General features: G+C 41.5%; 2 long non-coding RNA genes across 2 annotated transcripts in view; one reads left to right on the plus strand and one right to left on the minus strand.

The window, feature by feature from the left end:
* Positions 1-1,480: 1,480 nt before the first annotated feature.
* On the minus strand, positions 1,481-7,541 carry LOC119877456. Its single transcript, XR_005377411.1, has 3 exons — positions 7,160-7,541; positions 5,484-5,645; positions 1,481-1,583 (listed from the first exon to the last, which is right to left on the minus strand). It is a non-coding gene; the product is annotated as an uncharacterized LOC119877456 (long non-coding RNA).
* Positions 4,102-20,696, plus strand: part of LOC111092229 — a 78,435-nt gene continuing 61,840 nt past the window's right edge. Inside the window, exons 1-2 of the long non-coding RNA XR_005377410.1 lie at positions 4,102-4,189; positions 6,164-6,357. This is a non-coding gene — a long non-coding RNA (uncharacterized LOC111092229). The remainder of the gene's footprint in view (positions 4,190-6,163; positions 6,358-20,696) is intronic.

The following is a 20,696-nucleotide window of genomic DNA, read 5'->3' on the forward strand; positions in this document are numbered from 1 at the left end:
CCAGTATGTGGCAACTGACATTTTTCACTTTGGCATGTTAACATGGTTTTGATTCTATTCTAAGTTTACTTTTTCTAGGAAAGGAAGGAGTAACAGCAGATAGAATGTTACTCATTCTTCTTTATGGCTTAGGAGTAAAAGGAAATATGTTCTTCTTTCTAAAGATGTGTGTGTGTGTGTGTGTGTGTGTGTGTGCACACGTGTGTGTGCGAGTTTTCCTTTTGACTGGGGTTACTTGTAAGACACATGGAAATAATGGAATTAAATTTCTTCTTTTTCTTATGCTACAAACCTTTATAAAGGTTGCTATAAATGTCATAGCTACTTTGTTTCCTGAAAAGTAATTTTCCTGTCAGTCTGATCTGTTCCTTTGAGATACCATATTATTAGTCTATGATGATTTCTTTAAAGTGCATCAAAGTATAGGCTTCAGTGTATTTTTATCATTTCACTACCTTACAGTGAAATTTTCACTGGCTTCAAGGCTTGTTTCTAAGTCACTAATTATTCATAAAGGATGGTAAGATTGCTTTAGTTTTTTCCTTCTAATGAAATGCATTGAAGTTTAAGGAGAACTCTTAATAGAGCTTAAAATGCCAAAAAGGGCTTAGGAAATGAAAAGTCATTTCCAGTTAAAATGTGAACTAAAAACAAAAAGATAGGCTGAGGCATGTAGGGAAATAGAAGAGGAAGAAAAGGAGGCATCATTGAGTGTTTATGGTTCCCATGTCATCAGTGTTTTCAAAGTACATTCACAAACAATCCCAGAAATGGACAGAAAGGCCAGGAAGGTGACAATGACCACCATGCTTCTACAAAGCATTTAAATCTTTACTTTCGTTAGAATGTCTCTGACGTTAGGAAGAATGTTCCCTAAGAAGAGAAGATCATGAGGCAGAATGAATCTGAGGTTTTTCGTTGTTCACCAAGAAATCATTGGCTCAAACTCACAAAACGCAAATGTATTTTATTACATTTTCTAGTTATTCAAGATTTACCTATAATAGAGTCTTTTAAACAACACATTTATTTTATTTTATTTTTTTAATTTTTATTTATTTATGATAGTCACAGAGAGAGAGAGAGAGGCGCAGAGACACAGGCAGAGGGAGAAGCAGGCTCCATGCACTGGGAGCCCGACGTGGGATTTGATCCCGGATCCCCAGGATCGCGCCCTGGGCCAAAGGCAGGCGCTCAACCGCTGCGCCACCCAGGGATCCCTTAAACAACACATTTAAACAGAATGTGAACACCTTGTATTACATAGCATAATGTGATTGGTTTGTAGTCCATACGAGAAACCAATTTTCCTTTTTTTGTGAGTCATATTGATTTAAGACAAAAAGCAGTAATTGATTGCATCTTTGGAGGGCAAAGGTGAGTGGATGAGAGAGGAAATTGAAAAAGAGAGAAAGAGGGAAAAATATATGAAAAGTGATTTACACATAAACATCTATTTCTGATATGTAATTTATTATTTCCAAGTTTTATTTTCCCCCAAATGGTTTTCTCCAAGGAACAGAATCCATTCACATTCAGATACACACGAAGAATCTGGATGTGTGCTGTTTGGCTGAGCCCATCTGCGAAATAAACAAGAAATATGGAATTATTGACAAGCTAGGATGAGCCAGGAATTATAGGAATACACGTACCATCCTCTTTCTGGATGTTTACACGGAGTTTTGTTTAGCTCTCAAAGCCTTGAAAGGTTTTTAAGATGCTTCAGAGTATCACTTGTCTAATTGGATATTTAGGAATGCAATGACTTCTTGAAGAATACCTTAATTCAGAGAAAACTGTTATTTGTAATTATAATAAGTAGATTTCTCTGTCTCTTTGTGGAAGTGATAATGAGCTTGTGGGCTTCGTTTCTCATTGTCTTCATCTTTATCTCCCTTTTAAACCTCCTTCATTAGCTGCTATTTATTTTACTAAAGGCGATCACTGCTTTATTAATCGCTGCTTGATTAACCAGAGTGGGATTGGAAATGAGTGTACATGGACTGTGAAAACAAATGCAGCTGGTGGCCCAAGCTTGGACCTTTTGAATTTTTCCTTGACTTCCTCAAGAACTTCTGGGTGCTCTGAAAATGTTCCATGTGCCCTTGAAAAGGGTGTGCGTTCTTCTGCTGTTGGAGGGAGTGTCAGTAATGTCAATGAGGGCAAGTTGGTTGATGATTAACTCAAGTCATGTATATCCATATCGATCTTCCATCGACTTATTCTATCCATTTTGGGGAGAGGGATATTGAAATCTCTGGCCACAATACAGGTTTGTGTATTTCTCTAGCTTCAGCTCTATCAGTTTGGCCACATGTATTTTGAAGCTCTGTTATTAGACACACACATTTAGAATGTTTGAGTTGAAGGACAGCTTCTCACATAGAGCCAGATTCCAGGTAGTGTTCGGGAAGACAATCACGGGGTGCCAGGGTGGCTCAGTGGTTTGGGCATCTGCCTTTGGCTTGGGTCATGATCTCAGGGTCCTGGGATCCAGCCCTGCATCATGCTCCCTACTTAGCAGGGAGTCAGCTTGTCTCTTTCCCTCTGTCTCTCATCCCCACTCATGCTCTCTCTCTCTGATCTCTCTTGCTCTGCTCGCTCTTAAATAAATAAATCAAGTATTGAAAAAATGGAGGACAATCACATGAATCAGGTATCAAGAGTGATATGAGGAAAGAAATGAGGGTTTGAATTCTAGTGTCATTGGTTGACATGGAAAGTGCAAAGCAGTGTGAAATGGGTTGAGGTAAGAGCAGTAGAAGACGGGGGACTGCAAATATGACCCAGAATGCCATGTTGTAATGTGAAAATAGCATCTGATTCGGCAGCTGAAAGAGGGTAAGCGAGGCTGGACATCTTTGTGGGGCAATATATCTTAGTCTTTTGCTTCTCCGAGTTCCTCAAGCAAATATATATTAATCTGGTATGCTGACGCTAGGTATAGAGGGGTTGATCCCAAACATATGCAGTCCTGTCCTCAGGGGGATTGCAGGTCAGTAGAGGTGGGGGTGAGGAAGAGATGTCCATGGAACATTCCCACACATCATATAGAACTACTTTGGAAAAAGCCAGGGTTTAGCAAGAGGATATAGCTGAAGGCCCTTTTCTAATCTGTTGAGGTAAAAAAGAATCCTTAAGAATGAGCTCCTTGAGCTGAGATCTATAGAAGGAGATTTCTCTGTCGACTCAGGCTACCTTAATAAAATACTACAGAATGGGTGGCTTAACAAAAGAAATTTATTTTCTCCCAATTCTGGAGGCTGGCAGTCCAAGGTCAGGGTGCCAGTATGGTTGGTTTCTGATGAGAGCTCTCTTCCTGGCTTGCGGATGGCCACCTTCTTGCTATATCTTCACATGGTAGGGATAGAAAAAGAGCAAGCCTTCTGGTGTCTCTTCTGATAAGGACACTAATCTTATCATGAGGGCCCCATCTTCATGACTTCACCTAACCCCAGTCACCTCCCAGAAGTCCCACCTCCTCATACCAACCCACTGGAGACCAAGGGCTTCAACATATGAACTTTGGGAAGACACAGACATATAGTCCACAATGGGAAGTGTTCATGGAAATGAAGTGGAGGATGGAAGAGGCAGTTTTCCAGGAAGGAAGTCTGTGCTTCTCTTTCTCCCTATCGTCCCTCTTCTCTGATTGTGCCTGAGACCATCTGCTTTCTGGTCTGCAGCTCACACCCAGCAACCACAACACACAAAGATAACAGCCTCTCTCACTGTTCCACCTTCTCTTTCCACCCGTGCTCCTGCCTCCATCCCTGACCTCAGCTGAGGAAACACATGACCTTCGGACATGTCAAGCGTATGCTTGGGTTGAGTGACAGCCCTCCACATGGAAGTTCCGCGTGTTTTTATTTTTCTTTATTTTCTTGATTCTTCATCTCCATAATGCTCAGTGAAACCAGATCATAAGCAGACAGATGGTCTGAGTGGGCGAGTGTTTTAGCTTAATGCCACACAGTTGCCATCAATTCCCACACTTGCTCCTTCCTCTCAGCTTCAATTAATGACGTCACAGTGATCTCGCCCCCCCCCCCCCCCCCCCCCCCCCCCCCCCCCGCCCGCCCCAGCTGGTAAGCACAAGGGAATCTTTCTGGTACATTTTTGAAAGATTAAGGTCTAGGAAGAGAAGTTCAGAGTCAAACAATCTTTTCCAGAGGAACCTCACCAGGTTAGGATCTCTTGATGACTGACTGTAAAATAACACTACTACTGCTAATAACCACAGCTGAAAATTCACTTTACACTTATCAGTATCAGGCATTGGGACTAGTACTTCCCAGAGATTTCGTTCTCATGGTCACTCTATTAGGTAGATACTCATAGGCTTGAGTTATAAGAGTAACTTATAAAAAAAAAACAAAAAACAAAAAACAAAAAAAGAGTAATTTATAACCAGCTAATATTTTTATTTATGTATTCCCTCCCCCTTCCCTCAAGTATTTATGAAGTATCTATTGTACTTAAGACATATCATGCACAACTTGTTGCCACCTTTCAGCCTTTGATGGGAGAAATGAGCAACAACTAACATTTATGAGTTCTTTTATTGAGTCCTTACCATGTCTCAGACACCATATTTTTTCTTTTTTCTTTTTTTTAAGATTTTATTTATTTATTCATGAAAGACACAGGAAGAGAGAGGCAGAGACACAGGCAGAGGGAGAAGCAGGCTCCATGCAGGGAGCTCGATGCGGGATTCGATCCCAAACTCCAGGATCACACCCTGAGCCGAAGGCAGACTCTTAACCGCTGAGCCACCCAGGCGTCCCATCGGACACCATATTTTCAATCTCTAGTAATTCAATGCTTTTGACAATCCTCTGATGTAAGTTCTGTTTCTGCCCCATATTCCACAGAGAAGCTGGAGCATACGTAGCTTAAGTGAGCTGTCTCCCAGTTCACATATTTTCTAAGTGGTAGAGCTCAAATTTAGACCATGGGGGCCTGTCTTCAGTTCTCTAGATCCTGGATAGCTAAGCACCAGCCCATGCAGGCCTATCTTATTTAAAATGTGTGTGTGTACGCACACACACACATACACACACAATCTGTAACACGGACCAGCTCAGAATGAATCCTGTTTACTCTGTGACGAGATGGCCAGCTTCTTTAGGTAGGAAGTCTCACTCATCATTTTTCCCTAGGACCCTAGTGCAGTGACTCAGGGCATGGTGGTATTGATTTTGCTCCCCAAGAAATATTTGCAATGTCTAAAGACATTTTTGGTTGTCATAGCTGGGTGGGTGGGTAGAGGTCAGGGATGCTGTTAATGCACAAGATAACCCCTCACAACAGAGAGTTACACAGCCCCAAGTGTCAAAAGCGGTGAGGCTGAGGAACGCAGCCCTAATATAATGGTTAACAAGGCGAGAGTGCTCACTGTATTTTGTGGAATGAGTTTCAAATCATATATCAAGAACCTCCACCAAATAACAATTCCCAAAAGATAACCTTCCACTTACCATTAAAAACCCAGTCCAAGCACCATCCATCCCTTCCTGGAAGCCCTCTGACATCCTCAGGCAGTTTGGTTTTTTTATCCTAGTTAAATATTGGCTTATTTTACCAACTTCTTCTTTCACCACTTGGTTCTTCAGCCCTAATCGGGGAGTGCTGGTGGTAACCTAAGAATGACACAATTAGGCCACAATATGTTTCTTAAAAAGCTCTAGGATATATTTCAAAGTAAAAAAAAAAAAAAAAATCCTGTGGATTTTCCGTGGCTCTGTAGGTAATGGGATAGAATTTAAACGGTAAATTTCCAACCACAAAGAGTTATTTGTCTGTTCCTAAAATGCAAACCTTCTGTCCAGTTGCTAAATCTCTCAGGGGGGTGGTTTCTGTTTTCTTTACGTCTCAGTAGGGTATTCTTATAATTTTTTAAAGTCAGGTTTATTTACATACAGCAAAACTCATCCTTTTAAAGTCCAAGGTTCTATTTAGTTCAACAAATGCATACAGTGGTGTTACCAGAGCAAAACCACATACACACACACACACACACACACAATTATTATTATTATTATTATTATTATTATTATTATTATTATTATTATTTTAATTAAAAAAGCACATATTATTTTTATAAGCACTTCTGATCCTTGAGGTCTAATTCACGGACAGGCAAATGTACCCTTTGCAGTTCTAAGAGTTTATGCACGTGTATACAGTCACGTGACCACCACTGCAATCACGATAAAGAACATCTCTGTTATCTCTGATGATCCGCTGATGCCGGCCTGGAGTCAGGCAGCCCTCCATCCTCCCCAGCCACCAGCCCTGGCGCCTCCTGATGGGATTCCTGTCCCAGCACTTCCACTGTTTCCAGAACATCAGGTAAATGGAATCCCACAGTGGTCGGTGGTATCTTATATCTGGCTTCTTTCATTTAACGTAAATGCTTTTGAAATGCATCCATTAGAGAATCTGTCAGTGGTGTGTTAATTTTACTGCTTTTCATTCCAGGGTAGGGCAGGCCCACAGCGGCTTTATCTGCTTCCCAGCTGATGGATATTTGAGTGGATGGATATCTGAGTTGCTTAATGCTTTTGGAAATTATGCGAAAAGTTGCTACAAACATTTGCAAACAGGGTTTCTTGTGGCCATAAACTTTCATTTTTCCTGAGTAACTACTAGAAGCAGGATGGGTGGGTCCCACGGTAAGCGTGTGTTTCTAACACGCTTCCAAACCATTCTCCAAAGCGGGGCACTGTTTTGCCTTCCCACCCGCACTGCACGCCAGTCGCACCTGCTTCACATCCTTGACACGTCATTTTCGGCGCTTTCTTTAAAGGCACTTTATTTTAATTTTCAGATTTTTTATTTTTAAACTTTTTTTTTTTAAAGATTTTATTTATTTACTCATGAGAGACAGAGAGGCAGAGATACAGGCAGAGGGAGAAGCAGGTGCCATGCAGGGAATCAGGGTCTCGATCCCAGGTCTCCAGGATCACGCCCTGGGCTGAAGGCTGCGCTAAACTGCTGAGCCACTCAGGCTGCCCAATTTTTAAACATTTTTTTATTTAAATTCAATTTGCCAGCATATAATATAATACCCAGTGCTCATCTCCTCACCTGCCCACCCTCATGCCCGTCACCCAGTCACCCCATCCCCCCACTCCCCTCCCCTTCTGCAAACCTTTGATTCCCCGGGGTCAGGAGTCTCTCATGGCTTGTCTTCCTCTTTAATTTTTCCCCACTTCTTCTCCTCCTTCCCTTAGGGCCCCTTGCACTGTTCCTTATCTTCCACATACGAGTGAGACCATATGATGATGGTCTTCCTCCCACTGACTTAGTTCGCTCAGCGTACTACCCTCGGCTTCCATCCACCTTGATGTAGATGGTGGGTGTGCATCCTTTCCGATGGCTAAGGTGTGGCAGTGTGGCAACGTGCCTTTAGTTCGCATTTCCCCGATGGCTAATGATAAGGAGCACTTGGATTGTGCCCATTTGCCACCCACAGCCCTTCCTGCTAGAGGAGGCCGCGGAGGGGCGGAGACCCGGCAGACCGCCCGCTGCCCCGGCCCTGGAGGCTCCTGGCTCCGCCCCTGGGCGTGGCCTCTGGCTCCTCCCAGCTCCGCCCTGGGCGTGGCCTCCGGCTCCTCCCAGCTCCTGCCCCTGGGCGTGGCCTCTGGCTCCTCCCAGCTCCGCCGTGGGCGTGGCCTCCGGCTCCTCCCAGCTCCCGCCGTGGGCGTGGCCTCAGGCTCCTCCCAGCTCCCGCCGTGGGCGTGGCCTCCGGCTCCTCCCAGCTCCCGCCGTGGGCGTGGCCTCAGGCTCCTCCCAGCTCCCGCCGTGGGCGTGGCCTCGGGCTCCTCCCAGCTCCGCCGTGGGCGTGGCCTCGGGCTCCTCCCAGCTCCGCCGTGGGCGTGGCCTCGGGCCCCCCAGCTCCCGCCCCCAGAGCCCTTCTCAAGGTCCGGAGCCTCGGGGAGCGAGGTCGGAGAGGAGGCTGCCGTTGAACCCCGCCCGGACGGTGTGCGGACCGGACCCCACGAGGCCTCTCTGTAAACTAAGATTCTGGCAGGCGGCGCGGAGACCTCGCTGGGGCCGAGACGCGGCTGCAAGGGCGTCACTGTGCAGAGCCGCCACCTGCCCCCGCGGGCGGCCTCTGCCTTCCCGCCCTCCCCGCCTCCGTGCGGCCTGCACTTTGTCCTAGCGGTGGCTCCCGTACACCATTTTCTCTCTTTTATTTTTGAATATTTTATTTACTTATTTATGAGAGACACAGAGAGAACAGAGACAGGCAGAGGGAGAAGCTCCCTGCAGGGAGCCCGATGCGGGACTCGATCCTGGAACCCCAGGATCACGCCCTGAGCCGAAGGCAGAAGCTCCTTCTCTTAATGGTCTTTCCAACATGCATGTTTTTACTTTGGACAAAGTCCAGAGTTTTCAGTGTTTTAGGATTTGTGTTTTTTGTGTCTTCTGTAGGAAATTATCGCATACAGCAAGGGCATCATGAGTTTCCTGCTAAGTTCTCCTCTAGAAGTTTTATGACTTTAGAGTGTACGTTTAGACCCACGATGCACTTTGAGTTTTGTGCACAGAGAGAAAGTGTTAAGTCAAGGCCCCCAGCTTTTGGTACCTCGTAACCAACTATTCCAACAACAATTAGTGAAAAGACAACTTTTTCTTCATTGAATTACCTCTGCATCACTGTCAAAAGTTAACAGATTTTTAAAAAAAATTTGTTTTCTTGAGCATATATATATATATATATATATATATATACCGAACACGATTCAAACATTTTACAGATAATAACTCTTTTACTACACATTACAACCCGAATGGCTCTTATGAATTCTATTTTGTTAACAAGGAAACTGAGGCACAGAGAAGTTAAGTAGATAGCCCAAGGTCACACAGCCAATAATTGATGGAGCTTAGCTTATATTTTCTTCTCTCATTGTGGAGCACCCTTCAGGATAATTGTTGGTTGGGTTGTCTGAACTCCTTACTAGGTGGTAAACTCTTTGAGGGTATAGAATGTGTCTCTTAGCTTTGTGGCTTGAGCCCTTGGCTGATGGTAGCCACAGAAAACATGTTCCATCGAGGTGTAGAATGAATGAATGAATGAATGAATGAGCCAATGTACAAAGTATGCACCAAATAGGTACTTTCTGAACATGATGCTTTTTGGAACCACTACCACTGGCATCATCCCCCAAGTGAAAGACTCCCGATGACTGATCAACAACTAGATCACATTGAAGGCATAGGCTGTTTCCATTAAAAACCAAGAAAACATGGTGCCTTTGAATCTTCATTTTGGCACATAGTGGTCCAGATTTCAATAGATCAACTTTTATAGGCTGCCATGAGTCTGTTTATAGAATGTCCCAACCCCTGAGGCCACACCGGAGGTCTCAACCAGCCAGGTGACAATTGTCACTATCTCGACTGGGAATTAAGGGACAGAGGCTGAAGTCAGTTCCCAATGGTCAGGAATGTCATGGCACAGGGGGTGGCAGAAATGTTGGATCACGTTGATTTTCTTTTGGGCAAGAACCAAGGCTCAAAAGCTGGTAAGGAAGATTAAGCCCTGGGCGACAAGGATGTGTAGAAGGAAACAGCTGACTAGCTCAGGTGACTTTTCTTTTCTTTTTTTTTCTCTTCTTTCCTTTTCTTTTTAAGATTAAAGCCTTAAGAGTACATACTCATGTATTAAGAGTACATACTCATGGTTAAACTGTCAACAGAAAAGGAGAGTAGAAATTAAAAAGTAAAAGTCATCTAAACTTCCCCACTGCTCCAAGGAGAATTGATAAGTTTGGGTTTTTTGTTTGTTAGTTAGTTTGTTTGTTTGATTCAATTCTAGAGACTTTTCTGGGCACATACATCTATCATTTATGTCCAAAGATCAGACAATGTTTATGCTTGTTCTCCTCACCCTGAGTCATTTTCAAGGCCTCCCAAAGTGTCTCATGTTCCAGAGAGCTCATTCCCCTATTTTATTTTGAATAACAAGTCTTTGTTCACCTCAGCTGCAGGTTAGAATCCTCGGGGGAGTTTTTTTCTGTTTGTAAATGATGAATGCTCAGGCCACACTTCCAGGGAATCTGGTGAATTGGGCCTGAGGTGTGGCCTGGACATTGAGGGTGTTCCCCGCGTGATTCTGCTGTACAGCCAAAGTACAACTGGCTTTCAAGCCCAGGTAGTGATTCTGGTACAACTGGGCTTGTACCAGAATCACTTCATTTCCTTTATCTCTGGCTGTCCAAGCCCCGTCCTTAGAGAGTCCCCTTGAATCTTTTTGGGATAGGGCTTGGGAGGTGGCAATTTTTTCAGTGTTTCCAGGTGCAGCTAGGCTTGAGATTCACTGCTGTCTGAAACTTTTGCTGTCGTGCTAGTGGGACAGGCATGTATTGGGTACTTGATGTAATTGCCAGAAAAGGAGACATTGAACCACGTTTAGTTATAGTTCTTGGTATGAGCTCTCCATTGTTAATTAGTGGCTGATGTAAATGAACCATTTAAAGTTTACTTTAAAAGGCAGAGCAGTGACTCTGTGGTGGTTATGAATCTCCACCTGCAGGATAACGGAAAGAAGTAATTCCACTAAATGTTATATGGTTGGTTACTTGTGTGACTCAAGATCCCACCTTGAGTGAGAGCATCACTCAGATAAAAATGAAGATCATCTACTCTGTATCACTGTGTGAGATCAGTGCTTCTCAGACTTGAATGTGCACAGAAAGCATCTGGGGATTTTATAAAAATGAAGTTTCTGATCCCATAGGTCTGGGGTGAGGCCAGAGAATCAGTATTTCTAATTAGCTCCCAGGGGATTCCAGAATTGGTCCTGAAATGCTGCTTTGTGTAGCAAGGAGTCAGATCACTCAAAATGTGGCTCTGATATGAGGAGAGTTTATTTTATGCAACAACAGAGTGGAGATATTTCACATAGGCTTTATTATTTTACATGTGTGATTTAAAATGGACTGGTGGCTAACATAATAGATGAGTAGACATTGGACCGTTTATATCCTTAAGTTGATATATTCCAGTTGGACAAAGTGCTTATTTATTTACCTTTATTTTTTAGGTTTTATTTATTTATTTGAAAGAGAGAAGGGGCACAGGGAGAGGGAGAAGCAGACTCCCCACTGAGCAGGGAGCCCAACGCTAGGCTCAATTCCAGGATCCCAAGATCATGACCTGAGCCAAAGGCAGATGCCTAACCGACTGAGCCACCCAGGCACCGCCATTTATTTACTCTTGAACTCCTTCACAAGGAATGGAGTTTTGCTTTATTTGAGGGATGGACCTGTTATGTTCTGGCACATAGTATATCCCCTTTAGGGACTGATGTCTGTGAACATAGATGATTCTCTGTAAGCCATGAACAGACAGCAAAATGAAGTAGGTTGGAGGTCAGTGGTTGAGAAAAGCCTGGGCTGATGAGCCGCTGCCTCCACCTAAGGAATGGGGATAATATTAATGCCTACCTCATAAGATTCTTAGGAAGAGAAAATGTGGACACGTGTGTATCCAGCATATAGCACAGAACCCGCTTTATAAAAGGCACTGGAATTTTGCTTTCATTATTATATTGTCAGTCATTTAGGAGGGGAATGGCATTTGGAGGCACGCTTAGACACTCTTAGAACAAAATGGACTAATGATGTTTTTCTTCATTAACAGATATTCATTTATCGATTATACACAAATTCGTACATGTGAATATTTCATGTGTATGTTTTCATGTTAGTTCCATCGTTTTCTTTCCCTCTGTGGCTTGAGTCCTCCATCCTCACATATCAGCACTGTCCCAGTCCTAGGAAGCAGAGGCTAATAATCAAATGTGTATGTTTAAAAAAAAAAAAACAACAGTTTATGGCAGTATAATTCACTTACAATCAACTTGCACATATATAAAGCATAAAGTTTGACAGATTTTGGCATATATACGCCTACGAATCCATCACTACCATTAAGATAATGAACTTATCTTAATGCTCCCCCAGATTTCCTCTTGCTCCTTTGTAAGCAGTCCTTTCTGACCGTCCGCACACCCCGGCTGGCTCCCAGCCACCACTGATCTATGTTCTGTCACTATTGGAGTCGTTTGTATTCTCAAGGATTTCAGATGAGTCGACTCATACAGTGTATTAGCTTTTTTGGTCTGTCTTCTTTCACTTAGTGTAATTATTTTGAAATCCATCTGTATTGTGACTGTTATTTGAGGATTTTCGTCTTTTTGAATATAGGTAGTTTCCTCTAGCAACATCTCACAAATATTTTTTGTTGTGTTGTTTTTTGTTTCACTTCCATTTAATTCAAAATACTTTTTAGTTTTCCTTTTGATTTTTTTTTCAGCCCTTGGGTTATATTGGGGGTATATTTCAAAGTATTAAATTTCAAAATATTTGTGGATTTTCCAGAAATCTGTTTCTCAGTTGATTTTTAATTTGATTCCGTTATGGCCAAAAAAAATATTTTATATGAATTAAAGCTTTCAAATTTGTGGATATTTACTTTGTACTTGGGAATACAATTTATTTTAGTAAATGCTCAACGTGTACTCTGTTGTTGGATCAACATCATATTGGTTGATGGTGTCATTCAGATCTTTGATATCCATACTGGTTTTCTGTCTACTTGTTCCATCAATTATTAAGGGAGGGGTATTGATGTCTGAATATAATTCTGGATTTTTATTTCTTCTTGCAGTTCTATCAATTTTTGCTTCAGATATTTAGCAACTCTATTATTAGGTGCATATATATTTTGGATTGTTATGTCCTATTGATGAAATGACCCTTTCTCATTTTGAGAACGGCTTTCTTCATACCTGGAGATATTCTTTACTATGAAATTCTCTTTTTCTTATAATAACTCAATCATCGAACTTTCCTTTGGCTAGTGTTAACATAGTACATTTTTTCCACTCTTGTATTTAACCAGTGTGCATCATCATATTTGGAGCTTATTCCTCATAGACAGCAGATACTTGGGTATCACTTTTATTTAAATCTATCATCTTGAGATTTGTTTTCTATTCCTCTCATCTTCTCTTTGTTCTTTTTTTTCTCTCATTATCCACCTTCTTTTGGATGAACTGAGTATTTATATAACTCCTTTTTGTCTCCTGTGTCATTTTATTAGCCACCACAGTTGTTTTGTTATTTTAGTGGTTACTTTAGGGGTTACAGCAGGTACCTTTACCTTTATCACAGTTTGGTTTCAAGTAGTGTAAAACCACTCAGGTGAGAACTTTCCACTGTCTACTTCTAGCTCCCCTCCTGCCAACAGTCTGATATTGTCATATATTTAAGTTACGTATATGTTATAAACCCTATATATACCATAATTATTATATTGTTTTCATTTTTGTTTAAACAATGATTTTTAAAAGATAGTTAAGTAATAAAAAAAATCTCAGATGTTTATCCATGTAGTTACCATTGCTAGTAACTTTATTTCCTTTGTGTAGATTGAAATTTCAACCTGGCAACATTTTCCTTCTGCTTGAAAGGATGTCCTTTAATTTGTCTCGTAGTATGGGTATGCTGGTGGTGAATGGGTTCTGCTTTTGTGTGTCTCAAAATGTCTTTATTTCATATTCATTTTTGAAAGATATCTTCAGTGTGTTTAGCATTTATTGAGACCATGTTCAAGTGCTTTACATATATTAATCCATTTAATCCTGGCCAGTATTTTTTTTTTTTTTACGTAGGCTCCATGCCCAACACAGAACTCAAACTCATGACCCTGAGATCAAGACCTGAGCTAAGATCAAGAGTCAGATGCTTAACTAACTGAGCCACCCAGGTGCCCCCCTCAGTCAGTACTTTTTGAAAGAAATAATATGATCCCTGTTTTACAGAAAAGAAACTAAGTCAAAAGGAGATGAAAGTAGTTGTCCAAGGTCACCCAGCTAATAAATGGGACATCTGGTTTTGAAGCCAGTCTAGCTGCAGAACTTGAAGCCAGTAGCACTCACACTTTGCAGTGTGAACCACAACTTGCTAGATTTTACTTGATGATATATCTTAGATCTATTTTCACATTAGCACTTGGAGGTGATCTCATTCTATATTTCAGCTATTGGGTTCGATGTGCCAGGATTTATTTGTCTGGTATTTAGGCTGTTCACAGTGGTCTGCTAATTACAAACAATTTCGCAGTGGACATCTTTGAATATAATGCATGTTAGGTTATTTTGGGGAACTTGCACAGGTGTACCTGAAGAATAAATTCTTAGTAGTAGAATTTATTCATTCAAGAGTATGTGCTTGTACGTGTTTGACAGGGGTCCACCTCCACCTTTACCTGTAAAAATGAAATCGATCTATAAATTTAAACTTATCACTAACAATGTGATAGTGGGAGTGTGATTTCTAAAGGATGTCTTAAAGGATGCTCTGAACATGATTCACATGTAATTTCCAAATGACAAGTCATTGTTTTTCTTCATCTCCCCACTTTCTTCTCTTTCATATTTCACTAGGAAATTTTAAAAAACCAACAATTCTACTCCAGTTGGAAAATGCCAAATAAATTACTTAGATTTTCCTTTTTTGAGTCATGGCCTTAATTATCTGGATGTAGTAATTATATCAACTGGGAACCTGATTCAGGCCGTTCACTTCTCCAGAAATATTCAATCATAAAGGGGGAAAGTAAGAACATTTCCAATATCTTTCTAGAGTAGAGAGGTATTAAGAGTCCCAGAAAAGTGACAATTTTCCATTTCGATAGCATCTGAAATACAACTCCAAAGAAACTGAGCTCAGAGCTCAGGCCTCAAGGTTGGATGTTCGGAATGGCAATGTGGAAGTCTTGGCTCAAAACCATGAGTCCCAGTTTTGTTCTCTTCTAACCTTTTCCTCTGGACATCTTCTGTGCTCAGTAGATGAGGAAAAAGCAGCATGGCTCTCTCCCAGTAGTACTTAGTGGATAGAAATACTTCTCTTCATTTTTTTTTCTTCCTAAGGCATCATTAGTCATATTGTTTAAATTTTATTGCAAAAACTCATTTCCTCTTCCTTAAAAGAGTTGAGCATTGGACAATTCCTGTAAATCTTATAGCTACCTAACTTTCAAAATTCCTGAATAGAAATAATAAACCTGGCCCATAATGACAACCACTGCGGAATTGAACACATCGGCTCAGAGGGGCAGGCGGCAGGGAGATCTGGTAATTATAGTCAGCACACAGCCCTTTGCCAACAGAATGTCTTTCTTAAAAGCTCAACAGAAATAATTCTGGGGAAAATGAAAAGGCATAATCTGTGAAATGCTGAATGCAAACTATACCACATGACCTAATTAAGCAGACTGCTATGAAGGCTATTTTCAAAATATTCAATAAAATGAACCTCATAATGGCAGTTTGGGGAAACGGAGCCTGTTTGTTTTGGAGGTGCAAACTCCAGATAGTACAATATTAAAAGGAGATAAATTTAAAAAGCAAAAGAGTTTACTAGGAAGAGCAGATAAATGAAGTGGAAGCATATTTAGTGTTAAAGATAATTTTTTTCTGCAGCTACAATATCTGGTACCGCAGACACATGAAATTGAATTTTTTTTTCACGATGAAGATGCTATGTTTGGATCCACATTACCCATCTAATATCCTTTATGTGAGTCTTAATAATATTGAAGGCTTGCTATTTAACAGCTTGAGAATTTCAAAGTGGGTGTATGACCTCGTCACTGGGTTGGAGAATGTGGGGGTGCTTTTGAGCCATGTTAATGAACAAAGTAGATGATTGCTCTGTTGCTTACAGTCAGTTCACCTTCTGTCTGTCTGTCTCTCCATCCATCCATCTATCTACTCACCTGTCCATGTTCTCATTCAAATGTTTATTGAATGTCTGCTATGTCTCTGGTGCTGTTTTAGGTGCTGGAGATAAAGCAGGGAATAACATGAACAAGGTCTTGTTCACATGGTGCTTACATATTAGTGGAGGTTGGAATGGAGAGGGATAATGAACAAACAGATAAGTATATGATATATTGGGTAAGAATAAATTGTAAGAAGGAAGATAAAACCTGCTAAGGTAATAAAGCCTGATGGAGTGAGTGTGTGTGTGTGTGTGTGTGTGTGTGTGTGTGTGTGTATGCTATCACAACAGAAACCAGAATGAAGTTAGGAAGAAAAGCTTGAGGTTACCTGGAGCCAGCGGGGCGGGGTTGGGGGAAGGAGATCCTTGGCAGTGGTGCAAAGGCATTGAGGTAGGAAATGGGTGTGAGAGGTCCAGGAATATCAAGGAGGATAATTTGACTGATGCTGAGTTTTCAAAAAGGAAAGCCATCAGAGTCAAGAGCAGAGAGAGATCTTGTGGCAAGGCCGTATACTCAGGGCCTTGTAGGCAACGGATTTGAATCTTCGAGGGATGGGAAGCCTGTAGAGGGTTTTGGGTTTTTAGTTACTTGATCTGATTTATGTTTTAAAATACTCCTTCTGGTACATTTTGAAGTGATGATAGTTACATGGCTGTACATGTTTGTCAAAACCATGGCAATGTACACTTGAAAAGGGTAAAGTTCACCGTATGTAAATTATAGCTAAGGAACCCTGACTTTAAAAATGTTCCCTATAAGTGCTGTGTGGGTTTTAGGGGGGCCAGAGTGAAAATAGAAGGACTAATTAGGAGAAGGACTAATAGTCCACCTAATAGAAGGACGAATCAGATGAAATCCAGTGATGGTTTGAACTAGGTTGGTAGCAGAGATTTGGGTGAGAAATAGTTGGTCTTGGGGAAAAGTTTTAAAGTGGAGCTGTTAGGATTTTATGATGATATATAAATCCTTTCCTCCTTCTCCACTCTTCTAAATCTCAGCTAATGCTACCACTATAACCAGTTACTCCAACAGATACAGTTGGCATCATTGACACCATCGTAGTGTCTCCTTTAGCTCCATTGTATAATCCATCACTAAATTCTGTTGATTCTTCTTCCAAATCATGGCTTGAATTCTTTCATTCTTACCCATCATAACTACCTAGGCCAAATCCCATTGTGTCTTGCCAGAACAACTACAGTAGCCTACTACCTTTTCTCTGAGTTTATATTCCTACTCTCATTGAAATCCATTCTCTGTATGGAAGTTGAAGTGATTATTTTGAAACCTTTACTTAACAAATATTTATTGACTACCCACCATTTGCCTGGCTGATTTAGAACCTGGAGATCTATCAGGGATCAAAAACAGGTCAAAGTCTTTATATGAACCTGTTTAAATGTGTCTATGAATGAACATGCCCAGTTAGGCTCTTATTTTAACCCTTAAAAAAACAAGTGGCTTAAAAATATTCCTGCCAGGAAATCATGGATTGAGGGGAATATCAATGCAAGCCCAGAAGTATTTCAAAAAAAGGCATGCATAATCGGTGGATGGGACTGAAAATTAAGTTTCATGATTTACTAAGTATAGTTAATAATACCCTTCTTATCTTTGGAACTGTTTTGCACATGACAGGCATTAAAGTAAATAGTAAAACAAATCAAATTTAGAATGAGACCTTGGGATTGCTCTATCACAAAGTGTGAAACCAAGAGTTTCAAAAAGATGAAAGCAGATTCATTCACACTTGGTTTTTTACGAAAAAAATTTATTCTTCATCTCACTTTTTCATAATTTGTGTCTGTATTTTATCAAGTGTGTAATATGTTAGTAGTGTGAAACATGTATATAGTTTATAAATAAAAGTAGCCTTTTCTTGGATGTGCATCAAACATTTTCTTACTGATGGATGTACAATAAAAAATGCTTATAGACAACTCACTTAAAGCCTTGGTGTTGGGTCAATGTAGGGCCACTTTCTCAGGTGTTTATTTTATAAAATGAAACAGATGTCCTGTCCCTTGAATTTTTACATTTATGAGTCATCCACTGCCTCTACCAGAATGCTGGGATGACACATGCTTGCATGTGGGGGTTGGGCGTTCAGAAGAACCAGCCAAGGTACTTGTCAGCTTCTACAGGTTCTAAATTATTTCAAATGCCAACAGTTGAAATTCCCTTAGTGAAATGCAGCGACTTTCATCCCAGACCTATGCTATAATTAGTGGATTTCTTAATTACAGAGAGCATGAAGCATTTCATGCTGGGGAGGGGTGGCAGTGAAAATGCTGCTGCTATTGAGGACACTGGGTGAGCAGATTATCTCAAGTCGTTGAGAACTGTGCTTCGCTCTGAGTGCAGGCAGCACAGATAACTTTCTGACCATGGCATACTTTCTGTACCACTGGAAGGCACCCCCACAAATTCTTAGAAAAAATACAGAGGACTTTATATATTCTTGCTCATGGTGATTTCATCTGGTATTAAAAATCAGGTGATGGGACACCTGGGTGGCTCAGCAGTTGAACGTCTGCCTTTGGCTCAGGGCATGATCCAGGGGACCTGGGATGGAGTCTCACATCAGGCTCCCGGCAGGGAGCCTGCTACTCCCTCGGCCTGTGTCTCTGCCTCTTTGTCTCTGTGTCTCTCATTAATAAATAAATAAAATCTTTAAAAAAGTCAGGTGTAATGGCAAAGTAAGGTTTTAGTTTGTTTGGTGGGAGAACTGAATCATACCCCAGCACCCCCATATCTGTTAGAGCTCAAATGATACCATCTGTCAAGTGTTTCCTAGGAGCCAAAGCTATGCTGAACACTTTCCATGTGCTAGTACCTTATAGCTTATGAGGGAGGCTCTACTCTGGTCAGCTCTTACTAGGTGAGGAAGCTGAAATTCAGAGGGATTTTGTTGGTTGTTAGTGACATCATGGCAAAGCTGAGCAGTAGCTCTAGGGCTAGCATGCTTAATGGGGACACTGTATTGTCACTATATTGCTTTGTGCTGGTTGTGTATATTCAAGATGAGGGACAGAGCTATTTTTCAAGACAAGAGTAGGCATTTTTGAGAGATTGTGGCAAGGAAGAGAGGAAGGAGATGTGAGGTAGCTGGCATTGGGGTTGAGGGAAAGGTGGTAGTGGGGAGAACTGAGAAGTCCTATTAAATTTTCAGTTAAGCCCTGGGTGAATTTACTCCTCTTCCTCATCTTCCTATGACATCTTCATTAAACTATACATTTCTTGTTAAGCCATTGTGAGTTGGATCCCTTTGCAGAGATGTGCTTAAATCTTAAGCCATGCTCCTAACTGGATTTGGGACAGAATTGTAAAGTACCCAGACACTGCTCTGTGATATCCTATTCATGCTGTTTTAGGACAAGGGTCTATAAAGCCTTGGGATTGGCTTGTTTGGGGGTACAGGGTAGCTATAGCTAAGATTACCAAAGACTATAGCTAAGACTTTTTTTGGACCAAAAAGGGAAATCCTTGAGATGATTTGTTTCTTGTAGAATCAAGGCTAAAGGTAAAACTTGTTTCTGTAACTTGGTTGAGGTCCTTTCCCTTCATGAATTTCCATTGACCGTCTATGGAATTTATGGCTTTTGGAGGAAGGGCAGTCATGCAGTGGGAAGAAACTCATTAGTGCTATCGGTCTCATGGTTTAGGACCCCATGACATTGAGATACATAAATCTGGAAAATGACCCCCAATGAGCATCCAGTGCACTGATAAATACATACAATCCCGTGAGTCAAGATTTGTAACCCATGGACTCTCCTTCCCTGAGTGAGAGACTTGGCCATACATCTTCCCTTATATTCTCGAGAGCTGTGGGAACAAGGTTATAAGTTCATTAATTCATTTACATGACCCCCCCCTTCTCTCCAGCTTCCTTACTCGTCTTGTAATCTCAGCTACTAATGTCAGGAACTAATTCTCAGAGCAGGATGGAGAGAATTGGTGTCTAACGGATGAGCATCTCGGTCTTGGCCAGAGTGTTTCTAAATAGGATGTAGTGTCCATCCATTTGCGGTGTCAAGAGTTTCATCTCTCAAGAAGAACCTTTATGCCATAGTGCATAGCTCTGCTGACAGCTGGAGAGTGCTGAATTAGGATGTGTGCTCTGCAGATATCAGAGAAAGAAACAGAAAAGAAACACAATTATATTTCATCCTATAACTTTTGCCGGCCTTGAGGAAATTTAACTGCTGGCTCCCAAGATTGGATATTTGATATAGTAACCTTTTCAGACTAGCCAACAGTATCTTTTTTTAAAATTTTTTTTCTTGCAAAAGTCTCTCATTTATGTCAAGAACTGTGAAAAGTTTGAGATTTTATTCGGCCTACAAGCTAACAACTGAGCCTGCCACAGCTGCTTAGCTGCTGGCAGAAAGCACAAGACTGCTGGGCCAGAGACAAAGGACTGCTATTACTCACAGCGCCGCAACAGGCAGCTCGAGCCTTATGCTCACATCGCATCCTTTTCCCCAGCCCAGATTCCATGTGATGGGAAACAGGCCAGGTGGATGCTGCACACACAGCTGAGGAAACCCCAGCTTAGGAAACCCCAACCTTTTTTGAAAAACTGGTTTTATCTATTTGAGAAAGAGAGGGAGTGCACTAACAGAGGGAGAGGCAGAAGGACAAGCAGACTCCTCACTGAGCAAGGAACTGGGTGTGGGGCTCAATCCCAGGATCCTGAGATCATGACCTGAGCCGAAGGCAGACACTTAACTGACTGAGCCACCCAGGAACCCGGATCCCAATCTTTTATAAGGGGGTTGCTAGCAAATGTGTCCAAACTTTGCCTAGAAAGTGAAATTATCTTACTTTACTGGTCAGGAAACAGATCTGCCCTTAGTCCTAGGGAGATACTATGCCTATTT

The sequence above is a fragment of the Canis lupus genome, chromosome 24 (genome assembly GCF_011100685.1).
Source record: "Canis lupus familiaris isolate Mischka breed German Shepherd chromosome 24, alternate assembly UU_Cfam_GSD_1.0, whole genome shotgun sequence".
Taxonomy (NCBI): domain Eukaryota; kingdom Metazoa; phylum Chordata; class Mammalia; order Carnivora; family Canidae; genus Canis; species Canis lupus.